This window comes from Festucalex cinctus, chromosome 15 (assembly GCF_051991245.1).
Source record: "Festucalex cinctus isolate MCC-2025b chromosome 15, RoL_Fcin_1.0, whole genome shotgun sequence".
Lineage (NCBI taxonomy): Eukaryota > Metazoa > Chordata > Actinopteri > Syngnathiformes > Syngnathidae > Festucalex > Festucalex cinctus.
In genome coordinates, this window is record NC_135425.1 from 23,622,573 (window position 1) to 23,643,777 (window position 21,205).

At 39.1% G+C, this 21,205-nt stretch overlaps 1 protein-coding gene across 1 annotated transcript in view; it reads right to left on the reverse strand.

Moving 5' to 3' along the window:
* arhgef28a (Rho guanine nucleotide exchange factor (GEF) 28a) overlaps nucleotides 1–21,205 on the reverse strand; it is a 48,686-nt gene that overhangs the window by 9,860 nt on the left and 17,621 nt on the right. The window contains exon 26 of the mRNA XM_077498264.1: nucleotides 11,006–11,112. The gene's annotated coding sequence lies outside the window, so the exon portion shown is untranslated. The remainder of the gene's footprint in view (nucleotides 1–11,005; nucleotides 11,113–21,205) is intronic.

Sequence of the window (21,205 nt, forward strand, 5' to 3'; positions counted from 1 at the left end):
TCCTTGAAGGACCTGATGAAATGGCCAAAATGCGCCCAAAATGGTCACTTCAAACCAACATGGCCGACTTCCTGTCTTCGTTTGGGCATGGCTCATTGAAACTTTTTTTTTTTTTTGTGGGTCTACTTACTTGTTGCTAAGTAATACTCAATCCAGGGGCTGAATTTAAAAAAAAAAAAAAAAAAAAAAAAAAAGTTTGCTTTTGAAGAGAAACGGACAAAATTGGTCAAAATGGACACTTGAGACTAAAATGGCAGACTTCCTGTGTCCTTTAGGGCATGACTTCTTGAGGCTTTTTTGTGGGTCTACTCATAATTGGACATATTGACCAAATTATATGATTCTAAAAAAAAAAAAAAAAAAATCTGGACTGAAATGAGCTCTTGAAGAGAAATTTCCAAAACAATTGTAAAATGGTCAATTCAAACCGACATGGCCACCTTCCTGTGTCCTATTGGGCATGGCTTCTTGAGGTTTTTTTTGTGGGTCTACGTACTCATAACAGACAAGTTTCCCAAATTACATGTTGCTATGTTAACACTGGATCCAGGAGCTAAATTAAAAAAATAATAATAATAATTCTGGGGCAAGTCATCTTCTAAAGAGAAATGTCCAAAATGATCGCAAAAGGGTCACTTCAAACCAACACATGGACGACTTCCTATGTCCTTATGGCCATGGCTTCTTGAGATTTTTTGTGGGTCTACTCATGATGGACATATTCATCAAATGACATGTTGCTTAGAGAAACTGGAGCTGAATTTCCAAAGAGAGAGAGACAGAAAGGCTTGAAGAGAAATGACCAAAGTGAGCGTAAAATGGCCGCTTCAAACCAAAATGGCAGACTCCTGTGAGACTTTTTTTTGTTTTTTTCCCCCCCCTACTTGTACAATTTTTTTTGGGCCAAAGGGGTGCAGAATTTTGGGAACGTAGTCCATTTGTCATCTGCCTATAACTAGTTCAAAAGGTGAATTCCTTAGGAGAAATTTGTTCAAAATCTGGATTTGGAAATGTCCAAAATGAGTCTAAAATGCTGCCTCAAACCTAAAATCTTCACAGAGTATTTATTGATGATTATAAAGTGCTGTCTGAGTGTTATGTTTGTGAAGACAGACTTTTTCATCTCAGTGGTGCCCGCCGGCCGGAATGCTGCCAAACCACACGCAGATGTAATCTCTAAAACAAGCAAGCTGCTCAACGGAAAAAAAAAAAATAATAATACAAGCATTTGCCGGCAAATATTTGTCAGGAAAATAAAAGTACAAAGATGACGATGATATTGAATTATCTCCCAACTCTTGTAGCATCATGACTTTTCGGTGACTCTCTTCTGACATGACTTCTCTAAAACTAACTAACTAAGCAACAACTACTGAAAAAAAAAAACAGCTGGTATCATTATCGGTAGTCGCCCATAGTCAGGATGGTACCACCTCTGACTCAGTTTGAGGCAGGAAAAACACAGATTTTCCTTGAAAATATCTGTTCCCCCCATGAAACGTTTTCTTAAACACATTTGCGAAAGCTATTTCTCAACATTACGGACAACAGCATGCAGCAAAAACGTCGTCGTCAGCGTTTTGTACTGCCAGTGTCTCACAAAAGTGAATACATCCAAAACCGATTTGTAATTTTGACAGTCTCACTTAGGGGTCCCGTCACTTTTGTTGTCAGCAGTTAAGACATTAATGGCGGTGTGTTGAGTTATTTTAACACCGTTTAATACTTGACATTGTAACAAAACGTCTTTCCTTCCTATGAAGATGGCATCCAATATTTCCAAAAACGTACAAATATTTTTGTGGTACACTGTACACACTTTTTTGCTCTATTCAAGTTGAAAACATCTGCGCCACGTCCAGGCAAAATTTGACGTGCCCGTGGTGGTGGGCAGTGTTGCTAACGTGTGATTAAGTTCCACTGACTTCTCATCACACCCTGACTGCTTCCAAAGGTTTTTGCAGCGCATCGACGAGCCAGCGTTTAAGTGCTTGCGGCTTACAGAGCGTGCGTCTGTGGCCCTTTGGATGTGTGTGCGTGTGGTGTGTGTATGTGGACCACACGCACACACACGGACGGACGCTCATCAGCGACGTTTCATCTGGCTTCACGCTTGCCGACATCCCAATGGGGACCACATGTGCCAGGCCGGACGTCCTTTTGTGCGAGTGATGCCAAAAAAAAAAAAAAGTTGAAGGGGGTTCCCTGCTGTCAGGGGGCTGCAATGATGTCTAAAAAGACATCTAAATGATGTCTAAAGTTCTAAAAAAAAAAAAAAAAAAAAAAAAAAAAAAAAAAAAAAAAGGCTCAACTTTTTTGTGTGTGATGAATACAAAAACATTTAGGGGGTCCCCCATTCTCTCCAGGGGTGCCAAGATGTAACTTAAGCTCCCATCATGGGATGGATGGGGGAGCCAATCACAGGCGCTGATAACAACCTGACATTGGGGGGTGCTACCGACCAATGGGGTGCGCTAAAATCCCATCCAGCTGTCAGACATCCTGCGTTTCTCTGCTAATTACAAACTCAAAGGCTTCCTGGAAGGCCCATAAGTACACCCCCCCCACCCCCACCCCTACCACCCCCAAAGCCCTCCACCCCTGGGGCCCGCCAACCACACCCCCCCTCCCTTCCCATCACCGCAGGCAGCGGTAGAGGTTCAAGTGGTCATGAAGTCAGCTGCCTTACGTCAGCGCACAAGAATTCAACGCACTTTCAAAATGGATGGTTTTATCTTTAAAAAAAACAAAAAAAAAAACTTTCAAATTAAATAGTAAAATAAATAAATACATACCTACATCCTAAAAATCATTTCAACTATACTTTTTTTTCTCCTTTCTTTTTATATTATTTTAATGAAAATATGCAACTTTTGGTCCTCTAAAGTTTAGGACTTTTTGCTTAATAATAAAAAAATAAAATAAAAAAAAATCCCCTCAAAAATATGACTTTTTTTTTTTCTTCCAAAAACAATTAATAACTTAAAATAAGTATGCACTCATGTGCAAATGTCCTTCATATCTTGAAATACATTTTTCTGAAAAATAAATAAATAAATAAATGAATAAATAAATTCTTCCCCTAAAATGCACAACTTTTTCTGAAAAGAAAATTACATATATTTAAACATTTAATAGAAGCTTTTTTTTTTAAAATTTTTTTTATTAAAACATTCACAAAACAATTCTTGAAAATATTCAAGTATTATGAAATAATAATCATTTTTAAAAAGTATGTCTGGTCTGTAAACAATACTTTTTCTTTTGAAATATTTGACTTTCTTATTGAAATATTTGACTTTCTTAAAAAATAAATAAATACATAAATAAATAAATAAATAAATAAATAAATAAATAAATAAAAAAGATACACTTGAATAAATAAAACCCCAACATGATAAGTCCCCCCACCTGCGACCATTCCCATCACCACAAACCCGCTCCCCATCAGCGCGGGCGGTGGTCGATGCCTTACGTCAACGCAGAAGCATCCGACGCAGATGTGTTTCCATCTCAGCATTTTTTGTTTGGACGCGCCACCGCCGTGTCCGCCTCGAGTTGTTTGCACACATGACCTTTTATCTGACAGCTGAGGTCGGGGCGCAGCTGAGTCATAACAACATCCATCCAGAAAAAAAAAAAAAAACAAAACAAAACGTGTCTTCATGGGGAAGATAAAAGGCTAGCTACGGACGAGGCGACCTGTCTTGGGAGTCGAGATTGGAAATGGTAACATTAATATCTTTCAGGGTGTGTTAGGCCTTCAAATTGTTAGAAATTCCTTTTTTTTTTTGTTTTTGATAGACACGTCTACCAAATTTCATGTTAAGTGTGTTGTCAAATAAATGGCTATAATCACTCTACATCAAAATGTCTGACTTCCTGTGTCTTTTCGAGTGCCGACTTGCTACGCCCCTACATAGTGAAAAAAAAAAATGCAAATGTTTTGTCCATCTGTCTAGTAAACATAATTTACATTTGGTAGTCGACAGACAAAATCTCTACGCCTGTTATGTGTTGAGCTCGGATCCCAAAACCGCAAAAAGATTTTAACTATTTATTCACATCGAGAGGCGTGAAACAAACTTGACTAGACGAGAAAGAACGAGAGTTGCACAGAGGAACAGCGGTAATAACCCGACAAAAAAACAAAAAAGCAAAACACACTTCTCAGACCGGCTTATATAGACAACGAATCGATCTGATTGGCTGAGGCTAGACATGTGGGTAACAGGACTGACATGGTATTATCTGATTGGCTGTTGACCAGATAAAGAGATTAAAGATTCCTGGCATCACATAGCTTAAGACCAGTTGAAACTAGATGCTGGTTACATCAGTTCAAAACAGACTCTTGACCTCATGGTCATGACCCAAACATAAACCTTGCATGAAAGTAAACATAACCCTTACATGACCCTAGTAACGACAGTAAGCATAACCCTTGCATGACAGTAAACATAACCCTTACATGACCCAAACATAACCCTGTCATGTCGTTGCATGACAAACACATAACCCTGGCATGACCCAGTCATGACAACACCAAGTTTGGATTGAAGGTAACTTGTTTTGGGGGCTGAATTTTTCAACTCCCATCTTGAAGGACCCTTGTAACTTAGCCTAAAATGGCAGCTTTGGACCAAAATGGCTGACAACCCAATGTGTTAACGGCCGTGGCTTCTTGATACTTTTTTTTTTGTAGGTCTACTCATGACAGACAAGTCCACCAAATTTTGTAGCTTTAGGGGCTGATTTTTTTTTTTTTAAGTTCCGCTTTGAAGCACCCCTGGAAATGTGTGATTCAAACAAAAATGGCTGACTTTCTGTGTGTTAATGGTCATGGCTTCTTGAGATGTTTTTTTTTTTTTTTTGTGGGTCTACTCACCATAAACAAAGAGGAAATTTCACGTTGCTAAGTCAAACAGTCATGTGAGGCTGAATTTTCAAACTTATTTGAATTTCATGTTAGTCCAAAACGGCGATTTATTTGGCCATAGAAAAACAAAAGGAAACATTTTGAAGAGAAGGATGACTGGAGGGCATAAAACGATGTTTGGACAGTAAAGGTCACAGCTGACACGCACGGCATCTCTTTGAAAAGTTCAAGGCGAGAATGGAAGAGAAGACAAAGCAAGCCTTCAGGAACGCTTCTTCTTTGAATTGCAATGAGCAATTTAATGGATTGTTTTGGCTGTGCCTGTCACATCAAAGGAGGGTTGATGGAAAATATCAATTTTTTTAAGATTTGAAGAAGATATTAGGCTCGCTATGGAAAAGGAAACTTGGGCAGCTCGGAATCATTTCTGGAAACTTTATATATCTTTCAGGATGAATTAATCCAGCAAACGCCTCAATTATGGCTTAAAAATGTATTAAAAATAAATACATTAATAAATGTAAAAAATTATACTATGACTGACTCACCAATACGCAACCTTTTTAAAAATCTAAGTGTAGTTTTTAAAATCAAATGTAAGGAAAAAAAAAAAAAAGAAAGCCTTGGAGCGATTACAAAAAATCTAAATATGCACGTTTTAAATGACAATTTTCTGATAAATTAACAAAAAAAAAAAATCTGAAAATTGACTAAAAAGTATTTTTCTAGATTATTGAATTTTTTTCCATGATTTTTCTTGAATTCTTTTATAGAATTTTTTTCTTGAGAAAAATCTGGAAGTCAAGGAAATTTTCAAAATTATACTTTAAAAAAGAAAAAGAAAAAAAAAGGTCCATCTAAATTTCACACATTTGTTTTTATACAATCTATATTAGAACAAAATAAACCCCTGAAAAAATATAATTTTCATCCAGATCATTCAACATGCATGTTTGACCAAATTCACAACATTCGTTCCAATAATTACAAGGAGAAGTCGACTGGATTGTTTTGGCTTTGGTCGTCCCATGAAAAGAAGATTGCGTGTTTACAGACTTGACACACCTGAACCGCCCTTAAACGCCGCCCGCGCCCCCAGTGAAAATCCATTCAAAGGGCAGAAATTGCGGTGCGAGTCGCACCATTAAAAGATCCCCGCTAGGCCGTTTCAAAAGGGAACCTAAACAAGGTTACGAGGCAGGCCAAGCCTCAAAACGCTTATTACGCTGACGCACCTCTCTCGCACGCGCCGGCGCTCGCTGGCCTTCAAAGGTGCCCCCCGAGCGTTTAATAAGTGAGCACTAACGACCCACAGACAGCCACATGAAAACGTTGGCGCGCTTCCAAAAGGGGGCCGGGAGTCGCGCGGCCGACATTAAAACGAGAAAGTCGCGGCAAACTAATAAGAAACCTTGCTCGTAAAGTTCAGGGTTGGCAAATTACAAGCGGAAATATGTTAATATGGAATATACAACAATGGTAGATGAAAACCAGAATAAGACTATGAAGAAAAGTAGTTAAATAGCAAAACATACATATATATTAGGGGTATGCATCTCTCCAATAAAAAAACAATTCCATACAAATCTCAATGCGATTCAAGAACGGTATATTTGCAAGTTGAACGATTCTATTCGATTTGATTTTTTGGGATTACCATTCGGCTGAAGCTTTTGTCATTTTTTTCAAATGTAACAAAAAAGCTCCCCAAAGACCAAAATATCCAAATACATTACATATTCACAGAAACAACAAATCATCAGCAACATCTTACTAATTAATATGCGTATCTCTCATTTTTAAAATGGAATAAATTTGGTTTGGCTAACTCAAAACCAGTAATAAAGTTAAAGTACGACTTTACAATTCAAATCGGTTTTTGTCACACCCCCGAATTGCCTTATATATGTATATTAGAGTTGTGTATCTCTCCAGTGAAAGACAATTTCGATACGTATCTCGATACTTGAATAAAATTCAAGTAGAAATTATTTTAAAAATGGAACGATTTGATTCGGTGAGATTGCAATGAGTTGCTTGTTGTTATACAATATGAAGGAACACGATTTGATATGTATCTTAATATATTTGAAACTAAAGTGATGATTCAATACATCGTCGCGGGCCTCATTACAATGCACGCATCGATAAGCAGGCGTCAGAATCGATGCTGATTATTAATTTTAAATAGGCAGTTAAAGCAAGGTTGCTCACTTGGTGATAAACCAGAAGAGCTGCTAATAAAAGCATTTTTGCCATCCACAATAACAAAAATATCACTTAGGTATACATATGACTGTTATAATAAAAATGCAAGTAAATTCATGTATTGCGATACATGTGTATCGCGATACGTATCGTGACCCCCCGCTATCGTATCGTGGGGTTGTTGACAATACCCAGGCCTACAATATATATTATGTATATAAAAGTGCACTTTTGTATTTGCTTACTGCACAGGAAGACTTCTTTCCTTCTTCTGTGTTTCTTTAATTGTTCCCTTTGCCCCTGTTGCAAAAATATTGTGCTACTATCCTCCCTTATTGTAGCCGGCAGCATGAGCTAAATAACCAAGCACAGGGGAAATCTCAAAACACAAAACCGCTTTACTGGATTAGCCTCAGTCCCATTCTTATTATATTTTTATATAGCTTTGAAAAATGTTTGGCCCGTAATTATAATTGGCCTCGGCCGGCTACTCCTCACACGTTGTCATTTTTAATCTTTGCTAATCCTCATTTGTGTCTCCAGAAATGACTCGCTGGCTCAATCTAGGTCAATCCATGCAGGACACTCCAGCGTGTGTGCGCGCGTGTGTGTGTGTGTGTGAGACATTGGAATTGCAAGTTAAAAGCGGATGAGGAAGAGGAGGAGGAGGAGGAAGAGAAGGAGCAGAGGTGGCGGCTGTATTGGCCAAACACCTTTAATGGGCACTTTAATTGGAGATTAGCAAGCAGATTAAAGCGCCTCTGCAGGGAGGCGCTCGGAGGTCCGAAAATACACCTAGAAATGTGTTTACACAGAAAATAAGATCAATTTGAAAGAACACTTGAGGAGAGAGAGGTTTTTTTTTTCTTCTAATTTTCATTTACTGCCTGTTTATTCCCAAAGCAGTTTAAAAAAATATATATACAAAAATAGGATTTAATCAGGCAAAGTTTCAAATGAGAAAGTCGAGAGGAGTGATACTCTCCAAGGTGGAGTTCATACAGGAGGGGAAAAAAGATCAAGTTAAATGGGAGAAAAAGTCAAAGTTACAATAAAAAAGTTCTAATAATTTTTTACAAGTGTCCATCTTACGTAGAAAAATGTGATTAATCGCAGTTAAAGTGACTAATATTAATTAATCGAGAGGGAAAAGTAACATTACAAATGCATGTGATCAATTTTTTAATGGGAAAATGTCAAAACTATGAGTACGTCTTGCCTCCAAAAAGTCTACACACCCCTGTTCAAACGCCATTCCTTCAAAAACATTTTCCAACATTGATGTGACCTCTAACCTGTGCAACTCAATTTTTCTTTTCAAAAGGTAAACACGAAATGAAATGTGGTTGCACAAGTGTGCACACTCTCTTACAACTGGGATGTTCAGAATTCCCCCATCATATTCAAAATCATGTTAAACGCACCTCAGCATTCAGCACAACACCTGCTGCCATTCAAAGTCCCTCTGATTAAGCCCAAATGAAGTTCAGATGTTCTAGTAGGCTTTCCACCACAATCTTGAAGGTTTGCGCCAACACCGACTGCTGTTTGGAAGTGTTTGTAATTTTCCTTTTCATTATACAATTTCTCCTGATTTCACTGGTAGTGCAAAAACAAACAAACAAAAAAAAAAAAACCTTAATCCCGTCTAGTAACTAGCCCAGGCCTCAATTGCAGAAGTAGGACGACAAGAACACGAGGCGCACCCGCTCCGACCCACTTTTCAACTTTCAACTCTGCGTGACTCGTGCTCCCATCTATCAGATCACATGGAGGGAGGACGCGAAGACCTCCCAGAAAACGTCCTCGTCTTCCTCCCTCGTGAGTGATCATCAGCTTTGGCCCACTCCCAGACCTTGGAAGTGACTCACAGAATGACCTGAAAGCATTGGAATTGATCTGGAGACCCGACAGAAGCCAAGCACGCTGGCAAGCTAACTATCTTAGCGAGAATCTTCACTCAAAAATAAAATTAATAAAAAATAAATAAAAATAATAAAAATGTTAAATATTAAAATAGAATTAAATTTTAGTTAAATTAAATTAAACTACAAATACATTAAAAATAGAGTTCTTTTTTGACAAAAAAAACAAAACAACAACAACTGTCGGATACTAGATTCTGTCAGGACACCAATGGAAGGAAAATGGTCCCGCTATTCAGATTTCCTATTTTGTTCTGCCTCCTGTTTATTTTGGGTGTAATTCTTCTGTGGACCACTAGATGGTGGTACACTATTTTATTTGACACTGTGTGAATTTCACTAAAGAAGAAGAACGAAAACAGGAAGTAGCCCAGCCTAGTTTTTGCAGAAAATTACTTCAATGTCAAATCCTCTTTAATCCTGCTTTTTATGCCTACAGAGTCATTTTCTAATCTACAACTTTGGACATGATTATAACATACATTTGTGAGATGCTAAATTAAGTTTGCTAGTTCAGAAGAAACGCAGAAGACCGGTACACTGTTTGTACAATATTTTTGCGGTATTCTTGTTCTTTCCCAATATTTTATGTTTAAAAAATGTGCTTGTAATATGTTGTATTGTTTCAAAAGTGTGATTAAATGCTACATGAAGGAGAAGGAGGATTTAAATATTTTATATTGAGGTTTTTACTTATTGCTTGGGTGGTCTGGAACCTAAGGCCGTAATTGACGGGGCGTTATTTTACCTATAATCTGTACAACTTCATTGGAAAATATATATATTTCGGAGAGGGGAAGTAAAAATAAAGAACTGTAATTGGAATTTGTTTTAAAAACTGACAAATAGCAAAATTCAGCGTATTTTTCTTCACGGTCAAAAAAGGAGGTGCTAAAGTGCCGCATAAGGTCCATGTGCGCCCGTGCCTGTTTAAACGTCATAACACTCTTCTCACACTCTAAGAATTAGGCCGAGCACGACGGCCGATGAAGGAACGTTGCCCCACATATTGCCGAGCGTCTATGCGCGCAAACGCGCACCGCCGCACATTCACACACACCTTTTGATGCGCTTCAGGCCTCCAAGCATGTGCCGCACATGCAAATGTAGCTCGCCTCAGGCAGCAAGAGGTTAGGATTTAACCTCTTGGCTCGTTAAAGCAGTCAGGCAGCGAGAGTCTGAGCCCACCCCCCCCCCAAAAAAAGTAGCAGCGGCACATTCCCACACTGGGAAGGAGCCCTATTTGCCATGCAGGAGAAGATGCCCGGTGTGCCCCCGAGCCAACACGATTCCCGTAATGAGATTTCCAGCGCATTTCCCCGAGCAGAACGTGTGCGCGCTTACAATCGGAAAACTAACGTGGCAGCTCCACGATAAGTAAGAAAAAAAGTTTTAGCACTGATAATAAGATCAAGTACTTTTTGTGGATAGCTCTCTCGCTCGCCCAGTGGTGGGAAGTGAGGGAGAACAAAATAGTTTGTTATTGTACTAAAGTAGACTGTTGTGGTAGCTGTATTTGAGTTCCAGGTGGGTTTAACTGAACAGATTTGGATTTGAATGAAACTTGGTGTACTGGTTGGTAGTGATGGCACAACACTAAATCTCAAATTTGAGGTCAATCGGAGCAGGATTTTGGGAGCTGCGGCCCACCAAATTTGGTCAGTTTGGGCAAAAAGGGGCGTGGCCGCCATCCTTTGAACCCAAACTATACTGAGTCGATCTTCACAAAACATTGTTGGGAAGGGGAATTCAACAAGGATTCCAAATCTTTTAGAAGATTGCTGCATATTTTAGTAACTTGACATTTGATCTTGTAGATCACAAATAGCCAAATTTGTCATGAAACGTAATCTCTCACATTTTCTCCAAAACAGTTTCAGAGATGTAAAATATTTTGTTTCCAAGAACCCCAACCAAATATTTTTGCAACCTCTGAGCATCAACAACAATAAGAAGAAGTAGTTTGCATTTTCACTAAGTCTCTTTCGCTCACCGAGGCCTTTGGGATGAGTCATCCCGTCCGTCTGTTGTGGAGAAGTGCATTATGGGACAACGTGACTCACAGGGGCTCCGTGGGCAGCGTCATTGTCATTGTCATTCCTGGCAGGTTGAATAAATAAATGCAATTAAAAACAACAACAAAAAAACATCCTGCTCATCAGTCGACACACACACACGGATCGACAAATAGATGGAATGACGAATCCTAAGACGAGTGCTTAAAAGGCTCGTCCGTCATGCTGATGTCGACGGGGAGGAAAGAACGGGAAATCAATAACCTTAGAAAAATGGTATTTAGGAAAAGATGAATGAGGATATTATTCATTCTAAATCAAGATAAGTTTGCTTTCGATGCTAATGGCCGCCGTGTCCTAGTTTATTTTGCACTAGAAAGAGGAAATTCATTTTCGCCCCCAACACTGCATTTCTTCTTAGTCTTAGACAACATAACTTCATAACACGATGCATAGCTTTGTGAAGCTCCATAGCCTGTTCTTAAACCTCCCTAAGTTCCATAATATAATGTATATGCGTCATAAACTCCAAAACACAATATACACGCTTCTCATACTCCACAACACAACTTTTTAACCACCAAAACTGAATCTCAGTGTGAACCAGATCTTGAATGAGAAACAAATGCGCTGTTCTTTATTTATGCGTTTCCTTCTGCATTCTTTGCTTCTCCTCTTGTCCACGTCTACAAAGAGTCGGAATGCGGCGAGGGCCTGTCGCACACACGCACCGGCGCAGGCCTTTGTTCCTTCATTAGGTTACGTTCGCCCCATTGTCTCGCCCATCCACCACTGCCAAAAACAGTCACGCTGGTAAAAGGGCGTTTGTCGGAAAGTTTGAATTATTCACCGTTACCGGAGGAGTGCTGACGCTGCTCGATATCGTTAATATTTCATCGCTTGACCTCTGGTGTTTGTCTGATGTTGCTCGTCTGGCTTGTGTTGCGCTTCCTGACCTTGACCGAACTCAGGTGTATATTTTACAAGAGGAAAATCTTAAGATACACAAATGCAAAATATCACAAAAAGTATTCCTACTGAATTCATGGTAATCTTGTTGCAATTTACACACAAACGGGCTTAGTGTGAAATCTGGGTCTGGGCCCGTTTAGTTGACACAAAGCTATGATTCTGTTGTGTGGATGGCAACAGGTTAACAGTTCTGCCATCTAGTGGAAGAGCACTGAATTGGTTTACCTGTCACTAAATAACACAAAGCAAACACGGGCTTGCCGAGCATCAGGTGAGGGTCGCGTCGCGTTTCATGTCACCCACTTTAGTTCTCCACAGGTGGGAGGAATTGTCAACAAATGTGCCTTTTCAATGTTCAAACATATCTGAAGAGGCCTCACCCTCCATGTTGACGTTTAGCATAATTGGCTTCATTAGTCTCACATGTGAGTACAAGCTAGCATCATTTTCACTTTAATGTCTGACGTTGAGCTTGCACGTACATGAAGTTTTTAACAACATCAGGTGGCTAATCAGTTGAGGAACGAAGTCACATTCTTCCTGCCATTATGAACGTTCCCCCGGCGGCGGCCATGCGAGAAGTTTCCTTACCTGAGGACCTGAATCATATCGTGCCGTGTTAAAGCCATTGCTAATTTAGTCAGGCACCTTGCTGGACGACAAGGGGTCCTCATATAGACAAGTGGGATCAGCTAAGCTTGGAAATTTCTTTAGCTGGGAATGTTCCTGGAATGTAGTGTTCCAACCTGAGCCACATCTAACTAAAAGTTTTATTAGACTGACTGAAATTGTCTTTATTATTTAAAATAAATAAATATTAACACCTGTTATTGTCCTGTGCCAAATTTGTCAGGCATCTCACTAGACAACCATGGGTCCTCATATAGTCAAGTGGGCTAAGCTACCTGGGAATGTTACTGGAATAAAGCGTTCCAACCAGCCACAAACAAACAGTTTCATTAGACATTTTTGTCTTCAGTATGTAGAGTAAATAACCTGTCATTGTTCTGTGTCAAATCCCCCTTTTCCTTTTTAAATTTACAGTATATTCAATGTCCATTTAAGTTTTATAAAGTACAATACAAAGTGAAATGATGTGAATACTTTCTGATGTACATGACAGGACCCAGGCTATTCCAAAATAACATACACTACTGTATAACTGCTATTTTTTTGTGTTCTGGTGTAACTGAGTGCAAGACGCATGAGGAAGAGCTCTCAGGACGCTGCACATGTCAGCTGGGTGGACTTGAAAAGTATTTGCTGTTGCTGCTCCCCGAGGGCGCAGATGCGAGGATTCCAAGCTGTGTTAATTACAGGTGTGATAGCGGCCCGGAATGTGTAGAGAAACGTGTGAGAAGAAGAAGAAGAAGAATGTTTGACAGATTTCTCAATGGAGGCCACAACAGAAAAGAAGAAGACGACGACGTGTCCTGTCAAGTGGCAGTCGCAGCGAGATCCCGGTTGATGGTTCCATGATGGCCGAGATGGGTCCAAAACCTTCCAATTGTTGCGTCATACTTATGGTCCATGAACAACCTGCTAGAACCGCATTAATTTGATGATTCTGTTTGGTGTCATCATAAAGATTTAGGTTTAATTTGTATTTTGAGTAGGTATTTATAAAAAAAATTTAAATTTAAAATATTGATTTCTAACTCTCTATATTACTTTGTATTTCAGTCTGTATTTATTTTTTAAAAATTCTAAATTAATTTGTAAATTTATTAGAATTTTATATTAAATCATTTTGTATTTTTAGTAGATATTTGTAATTGTTTTTGTAAGCATGTGCTAATTTTAAATAATTTGGATTTTTTTTTGGTAGATATTAATTTTCTCTTTTATTTTAAATGAATTTGTATTTTAGTAGATATTTGTCTTTTTTTTTATTTTAAATTAATTTCCATTTAAAACGATTGATTTCTTCAGTGTTTGGTATTTTGGATTTAATTGTGTTTATATGAATTAAAGGCAAATGTACTTGATGTCACCTGAAAGCTCACACGCTCAAATGTTTTAATGTCCTTTTGTGCACATTCCCTGTTCCCTGTGATGCGTTCACTGTACAGGAATTCGCACCACCGAAACTCTCAAGGTAGCTCAGGCATTTCGTTAGCAAGCTATGATGGGAATTTTGATGTCGCTTGCCTCTCACACCTCACCAACATTCGTTCATTGAGTGACAAGGTGGAGGAGGAAGAAGAAGAAGCAAAAAAAAAAGAAGCACGGCAGCTATTTTCCCAGCACATCTGCCAAAAATAATATCTGGCGCCAATGTGTGAACGCCGCTATTGAAGTGTTCCGTTGCCAAAAAGAAGCGTTTTGACTTTTGACTCCCACGGGGTTAGCAGCAAAAAAAAATTAAAAAATTCTCTGAACAAAAAAACAAAACAAGGAAAATGTGAAATAAAAGTAAACAAGCAACTGAAACTATGATAACTATCATAGACATCTCGGCCATCGCGGTGGTGCGTCCAATTGGCTGCTTCTGCTGAGTGGGCTTCTTTGCAACAGAAAAGTGGAAAATGATGTCAACAGACAACAACATTCAGATTTAATGTGTTCTAATCTGAATGGAAAATTCCTATGTAATTTTGTGGTATTATTATTTGTATTCATTCACATTTTTAGCAGATTTTTTTTAAAAATTTTCATATATATTAGGGGTGTGAATTGGCTCGTACCTGGCGATTCGATTCGTATCACGATTCATAGGTCATGATTCGATACCAATTAATCACGATATGAAATCGATAAGTCAATTACTGCAATTTTTTTTTAACCCAAATTTATAAAATACTACTCTGTAAGATTTGTATGAAAATGTATTTATCTGAAACTGCCGTCTCACAACAGTGAGCCACTGTATTGACAGTCACAAACGATCTGTTGCAATCTGTTTCATCCTTGAACAGCATTGAAATCAAATATTAAGGCTTTATATTCCATTCATATACCATTCTTCCATGCTTAAACTGTGAACACTAAGACATTTTGTTGAATATTACCATAAAAAAATTATGTTTAAATATCGATTCGGCCACATAATCAAATCGATTGGAGAATCGCGGGCTGTAATATCGCGATATATTGCCAAATTGATTTTCAACACCCCTAATATATATATACACATCTTTATTTTTAGTAGATTTTTTTGTAATTAATTTTTTATAATTCATTTTATTTTATCAATTTGGAAATTTAGTAGATATGTATTTTGTTTTAAATTGATTGTATTTTTAGTTGACAGTTATTTGTATTTTTATATGAACCTAATTCATTTTCTAGTAGTTCTATTGTTTACATTTTAAATCAATGTGCATTTTTTCTTTTGGTTATTTGCATTTTTTTTTAATAAAGTTGTAATTTTGGTAACCATTATTTGTCATGGAAAAAAAAAAAAAAAGTATTTTATTAGAAAATTTCAACAAACAAAAAAAAACCTATAAAAAATACAACTGGCTTCTCTCATTCAAATTCAACCAAACAGGTGCGGTTTCTGACGACCAAAAATGTTGCCGAGACAGAAAAAAAAAAAAAACAACATCCACTGACTCATACCTCACAACATAAACAATGAGTTATGATGAAATGCTGCAGAAGTGTTGGTATAATAATTCATACAGCTTGTAATGCCTCGCAAAGTATGAATTGAGGCCGTTTTCCCGGCTGAGTGGGCGATTTATCAAGTCGCAAGTGAGCCGAGAGGATGAACGGTGACATCACTCACTCAAGGTTGTCCATTAAACAAGCCCGGCAGGCATGTCCAATCGATGGCAGATTGAAAGCGTCCGGGAGACTGACCATCATCAGGTGTGTTTTTTTTTGTCACCGTGGTTGCCACGGTAACAAAGGAGGATGTGTCACAAGGTGTTGAAGGGTAAACAAATCATTGGGTCAGTAAGGGTCACGGGCGATGTGTGTGGGTTCATTTCCTGTGACAACGTTGAGTGCGTTAGTCCACTGTTGCCATGGCGACATGGGCCCAAATCACCTGATGCGTCACACTCTGCGGTACCGTTCGGACTGTTTGATTGGATTGTTTTGGACATTTGCTGATGATCACTTTGCCGTTAGGTGTTGACAGTGTGAGCCGTTGCCGTTTTAGCACAGATGAGATGTTTAGGTGCTTTGGTGCTCCCACACGCGTGTCCCCTGACCATACTTGTTCCAGTGAGTCACGGTGAGTCATGAATGCGGCAGGATGATGATGATGATGATGATGATGGTGGTGATGATGAGCGCACAGCTATTCTACTGTAGTGAGCAAGGAACACGTCATTGTTGTTATGCTGAGGTGAGGAGCTTGAGAAAGTTGACGATGCCTTCAGGGCCCGGCCGATTTAAACGGCCCAAATCGGCAAGTTTTGTATGATTTTTGACAAACTAGCCAGTCGACAAACTCGCTAACCAATGGACAAAACCGACCCCGTCAACTAACAAGCCAAACAAAGCAAGGGTCCCACCAACTAACCAACCAATTCACTAAACAACGGACAAACCCAAGACTATTCAACCGACTAATTAACCAGCTCACAAAGCAAACAAGTCAACTCACTAAATAAACCAAGAACTCACTAACTCAATGACCAACAAACTGACTAAACAACCAACCAATTAAGTCAATCAACTAACCATCTAACTCAGGGGTGGCAAACTGCGGTCCTCGAGGGCCGGAGTCCTGCAGGTTTTAGAACTTTCCCTACTCGAAGTGCAGCTGATTCCAATTAACAGGCTCGTAATCATCATGAATCAGCTGTGTTGAAGAAGGGAAATATCCAAAAAACCTGCAGGACTGCGGCCCTCGAGGGGCGGATCTCGCCACCCCTGATCTAACTAATCTACACTAGTCGTCACTAAAAACCCACCGATCAACAACCGCCGAAGATATCAGCAAACCAACCCGTTAACTAAATGACCACCAAACTGACCAACCAATCAAGCCACCCAATCAACAACTGCTTAGCCTACTACCTAGCTCACGAACTCAACCCAACCATCAGCTAACTAACTAGAAACCCATTGACCAACCAACCATTTAAGCCAACAAATTAACTTAGTGACCAACAAACTGACTAACCAACCAAGCAACATACCAATCAACTCAACAAACCAACCAACCACCTCTCACACCAACTAACCAATTGCTAACAACTCACGAACCAACCAACCAACCAACCAACCAACCAACCAACCAACGTGCACCATTCACTAAAAACCCACCAACCAAACTTACAAGATAACAACTAAGCAACTCATTTAACTCAATGACCAACAAATCGAGTAACTAACCAAACGTCAACCAATCATGCAAGCAACTCACTAACCATCCATAAACTAAGCAAGGAAATAAACCATCCAACTCACTAGCAGCTAACCAACCAACAACCCTATAAATAACCAAACATAGTTAGCTAGCTAGCTAACTAATCACCATGAAATCAACCAAGTTACTAAGTAAATCAGTAACTAGTGTGAGCAGAAGCTGTCCTGCTTTGCCGCATGCCTGCAGGAGGTCAAACTTGCAGTTGATGTGTTGCAATCCAAAGCAAATATTTCATTACTCTTTCTCTTTGTTGGCATCAAGTCGCTGGAGGACTTTTTTTTTTTTTTCCTTTCTTGCCTCCTGCGGTGCCGCTTTCGTTGCCTTGCATCCTCGCTTTAATTCAAACAAGTTGATGTAGAGCGTGTCAAGCGGATCCCCGCAGGCGGCAAATTATGAGCAGGGCGGAGGGTGAGAGTGGAGAAGGAGGTAATTGCCGCAAACAATCGCAGGGGGAAGGACGGCAACACCGCGCGCCGCAAGCATCTTTCAAAAGCAAAACGTCATCCAATCAAATGCGCCCTCACGCTTTCATTGCCAGTCACTGCACGTGTGTGTGTGCGCCTTGGAGGCAAGACTTTCCAGTCTTCCTGTTTTTCGCGCATTTACGATGTTGTGGTTTTAGCCAAAATGGAGCTGGAGAAAGGTGACGATACGCCAAACTTTCATTATACTAATTCACTAACCGACAGGTAAACCTAACCAATGACTTACTAATTAGGGCTTAAATTTCCTCAATCGGTTCAATTTCGATATTTTCTCCGATTCGATTTAGTTCAATCTGATATTGATTAATGGTCTCATTTTTTCGCTGTTTTACTGGATTTTGACTGATTTTGCAAGGCCCACAGACTATTGTGTTCTATTGCTATAAAAGTATGGAAGCTACCAAAAGAAAGATTAAAGTCTCTTCTTTCATCAGGAAAAAAAAAAGTATATTTCTATCTGTTTCCGTTTTGCAGCAATTAGCATTAGAATATAGCTAAGTTTCATTAATTTTCACTCATCTGTTTAGAATTGTGAGTAATTGAGCTTTTTTCGACATGGGCCTGGTTGATCTCCTTTGCTCTGCTGCCACCTGCTGGCCATTTGTGTAATAACTACCATTTCTGCAACCGTTCTTTGCAGTTGAGAGGCTGCATCAAAGCCGTCTGTACACGCTAGCATAAAAAAACAAAAACAAAAAAAACGTATAAATACGTCTTTGGGACACTTACAACGTATTTACACGTTATTGGGAGCAAATGAGTTGTGGAACATGCATTCTTCTTAAATATCAAGAACATTATTTAAAAAAAAAAAAAAAAAAAAACTCCACAAACATTAAATTCCAAATAAAATTTTGCAGAGGCAGTAACTGCTTAAACAACATCTTAATAAAAATAACACGTGTTATAATCACTTAAGTGTTACACAAACATTTACATCAGCATGGATGAGATGAAAACGTGTACATAATTCTAATTCAATAATTATAAATATAAATGAAAAAGATTCTGAATCGTCATAAAGTGCAATAAGTCAGGTCTTTCATAATTGTAAGAAAATACTTTTAAATTCACGTGAATAATACATTTCAAGAAAACTGTAAAAGTTCAGCCTTTAAAATTCTATTTTCTTGCTAATTTGTGGGAAAAGGGAGATATTAAAATAATCAATTAATAAATGATGAATCAATATCAAACTCGAAAAGGAAAATCAGTTCAATTGATTATTTGATTTTTTAAACCGAGCCCTGCTCAGTAATCAACCAACAACCAATAACTAACCAGCTCTGCCAGTTACTTTCTGTCTTGTTGATGCAAAACGCGTTTGGCTGCAAAAAAAAAAAAAAAAAAAAAGTAGTGATGAGGTGTCAAAAACCGACACTTCTGGAACATTCCTGCAGGGTGTGTGAGTGAGTGTGTTTGTTTCATGTTCTTGTCAACGACGAGGTTGCTGAAGGACCCAAACCCCTTAAGGAATTCCCAACTGCAACTGTGCCCGTCCCTTCTTGTGTTTTGGTGGGGGGGGGGGAAACTGAAAAGGTCACAGATGGGTGCGGTGTTTACGCAGCGTTGACGCGATTGTAAGAGCGAGCTCCCAAGCTGCAGGAATTGGGAACCCTGGTGTGACATTTGCGAAGGAAGTGAAAGGAAGCAGCACCCGCCGGCAATTCCCGTAAACGAGAGGTGACGTTGGTTCGCAGCAGCGCACCAAAGTCAACTACAAGGTCACGTTCGCCTATATGGATGACCAAAACTGCCAAAATTTGAAATAAATAAATGACTAAATAAATAAAGAACTAAATAAACAGATAAATAAATGACTAAATAAATAAATAAATGACAAAGTGAAAATAAAAACGGATTTCTTTCCATTTTTTTTTTTCCAACTCATTCATGAAAACCGGTGCCCAGTAGGAAAAAAACAAAACCAAAACATAGTTGACGTCAATTAACGCTATTGGCAGAACTCGTTAGGATTTCTGTTAACGTTAATTACCGCTCTTGGCAGGAAAAGGGTTAAGAATCACGTTTGCTACATTTGTGAGTTCACAGCTAAACTGGCCGTCAAAGCTACCAATGACCGTCTCGCCGCTGGCAAAAGGTCGTTTTGGTTGTCTGCTGTATAAATGGAGTGGGCGCACGGGATCTTTGGCTGTCATGTGACCTTTTCCGTGTTGCCCTCCGGGGGACCGCCCAATCATCGTCTATTCACGTCTGCTAAATGCTAACTAACCGCTAAATGTAGAAACGTGACGCCCAAACATCACCGTCAAAGTTCTGACGAAGGAGAGCTCAGCGGGCTAATTAGTTAGCCTCATTAGCCTAGCCGGCTAGGATCGCCACAGATAGTAGTTAATCTTCACGAAAGTTGCACAATACTCGCATTTGTGATCAAACAGCAGGAAGACAAGCAACATCTCTCCAAGGGTGACTGGTCACTGCCAGCTTTGACTGCCAATTTAGTTGTCAACACGCAACCACGACTTTGCGAATGCTAATCTTTTGGCTAATACCGTACACGATCACATCATCCCCTTCCAAACTCTCTAATGTTAGCAACTTTCTGCAACTATCCGAACGGAAGAAAGTCTGACAAAGCAGCAACGTAATGGAAAATATAAAAACAGCCTCAAAATGGTCCTCATGTGGTCGCAGCCGTCGCCACCGAGTATATTGCCAGTCTTGCAATCCCACCCAAGAGAAATATACAGTACACAGTATGTGCTGTATATTGTCGGGGCGAGCCATAAAAGCCTTATTACGGCCGTTCTTCACATTTTATTTGGCCACAGAAGTCATCGCACTCAGCAAAATAACAATTTTCTCTCTCTCTCTCTGCTTTGGCCAACTTCAACGTAAAACGGGAAAGTCGTGTCTGTAGACGCTAGCGTGGAAAGAATTTTATACCTGCAACATTGCGCCTTTATTCTCGAAAAAATAGAGCTACAATCTTGAAAAACAAGAAAACCTTTTTTGTTCCAGAAAAATTCATACATGGATGTCATATTTACGATGGATATAAAAAGTCTACACACCCCTGTTCAAATGCTGGGGGTTTTGTGAAACCACGATAAATTATTTCAAAATGTTCACATTCAAACGCAAATTAAATGGGAGTCTGTGCATTCTTGCCACCATTTAGACGGTTTCTGATCAACCCCCAAAAGTTCAGCTGTTCTAGTCGGCTTTTCCTGCCATTTGGATGGGGTATATGTGGCTGTGTTCAGAATTAACCAATCACATTCAAACTCATTAAATGGCAGCCAGCATATACCTGCTGCAATTTAGAATGCTCAGTTACCATTTAATCAGCTGTTCTGGTAGGCCTTTTCTGACATTTTTTTTTTTTTCCAATTGAGTTGTACAAGGTTTTAGGGTTGTCGGTCAATCTC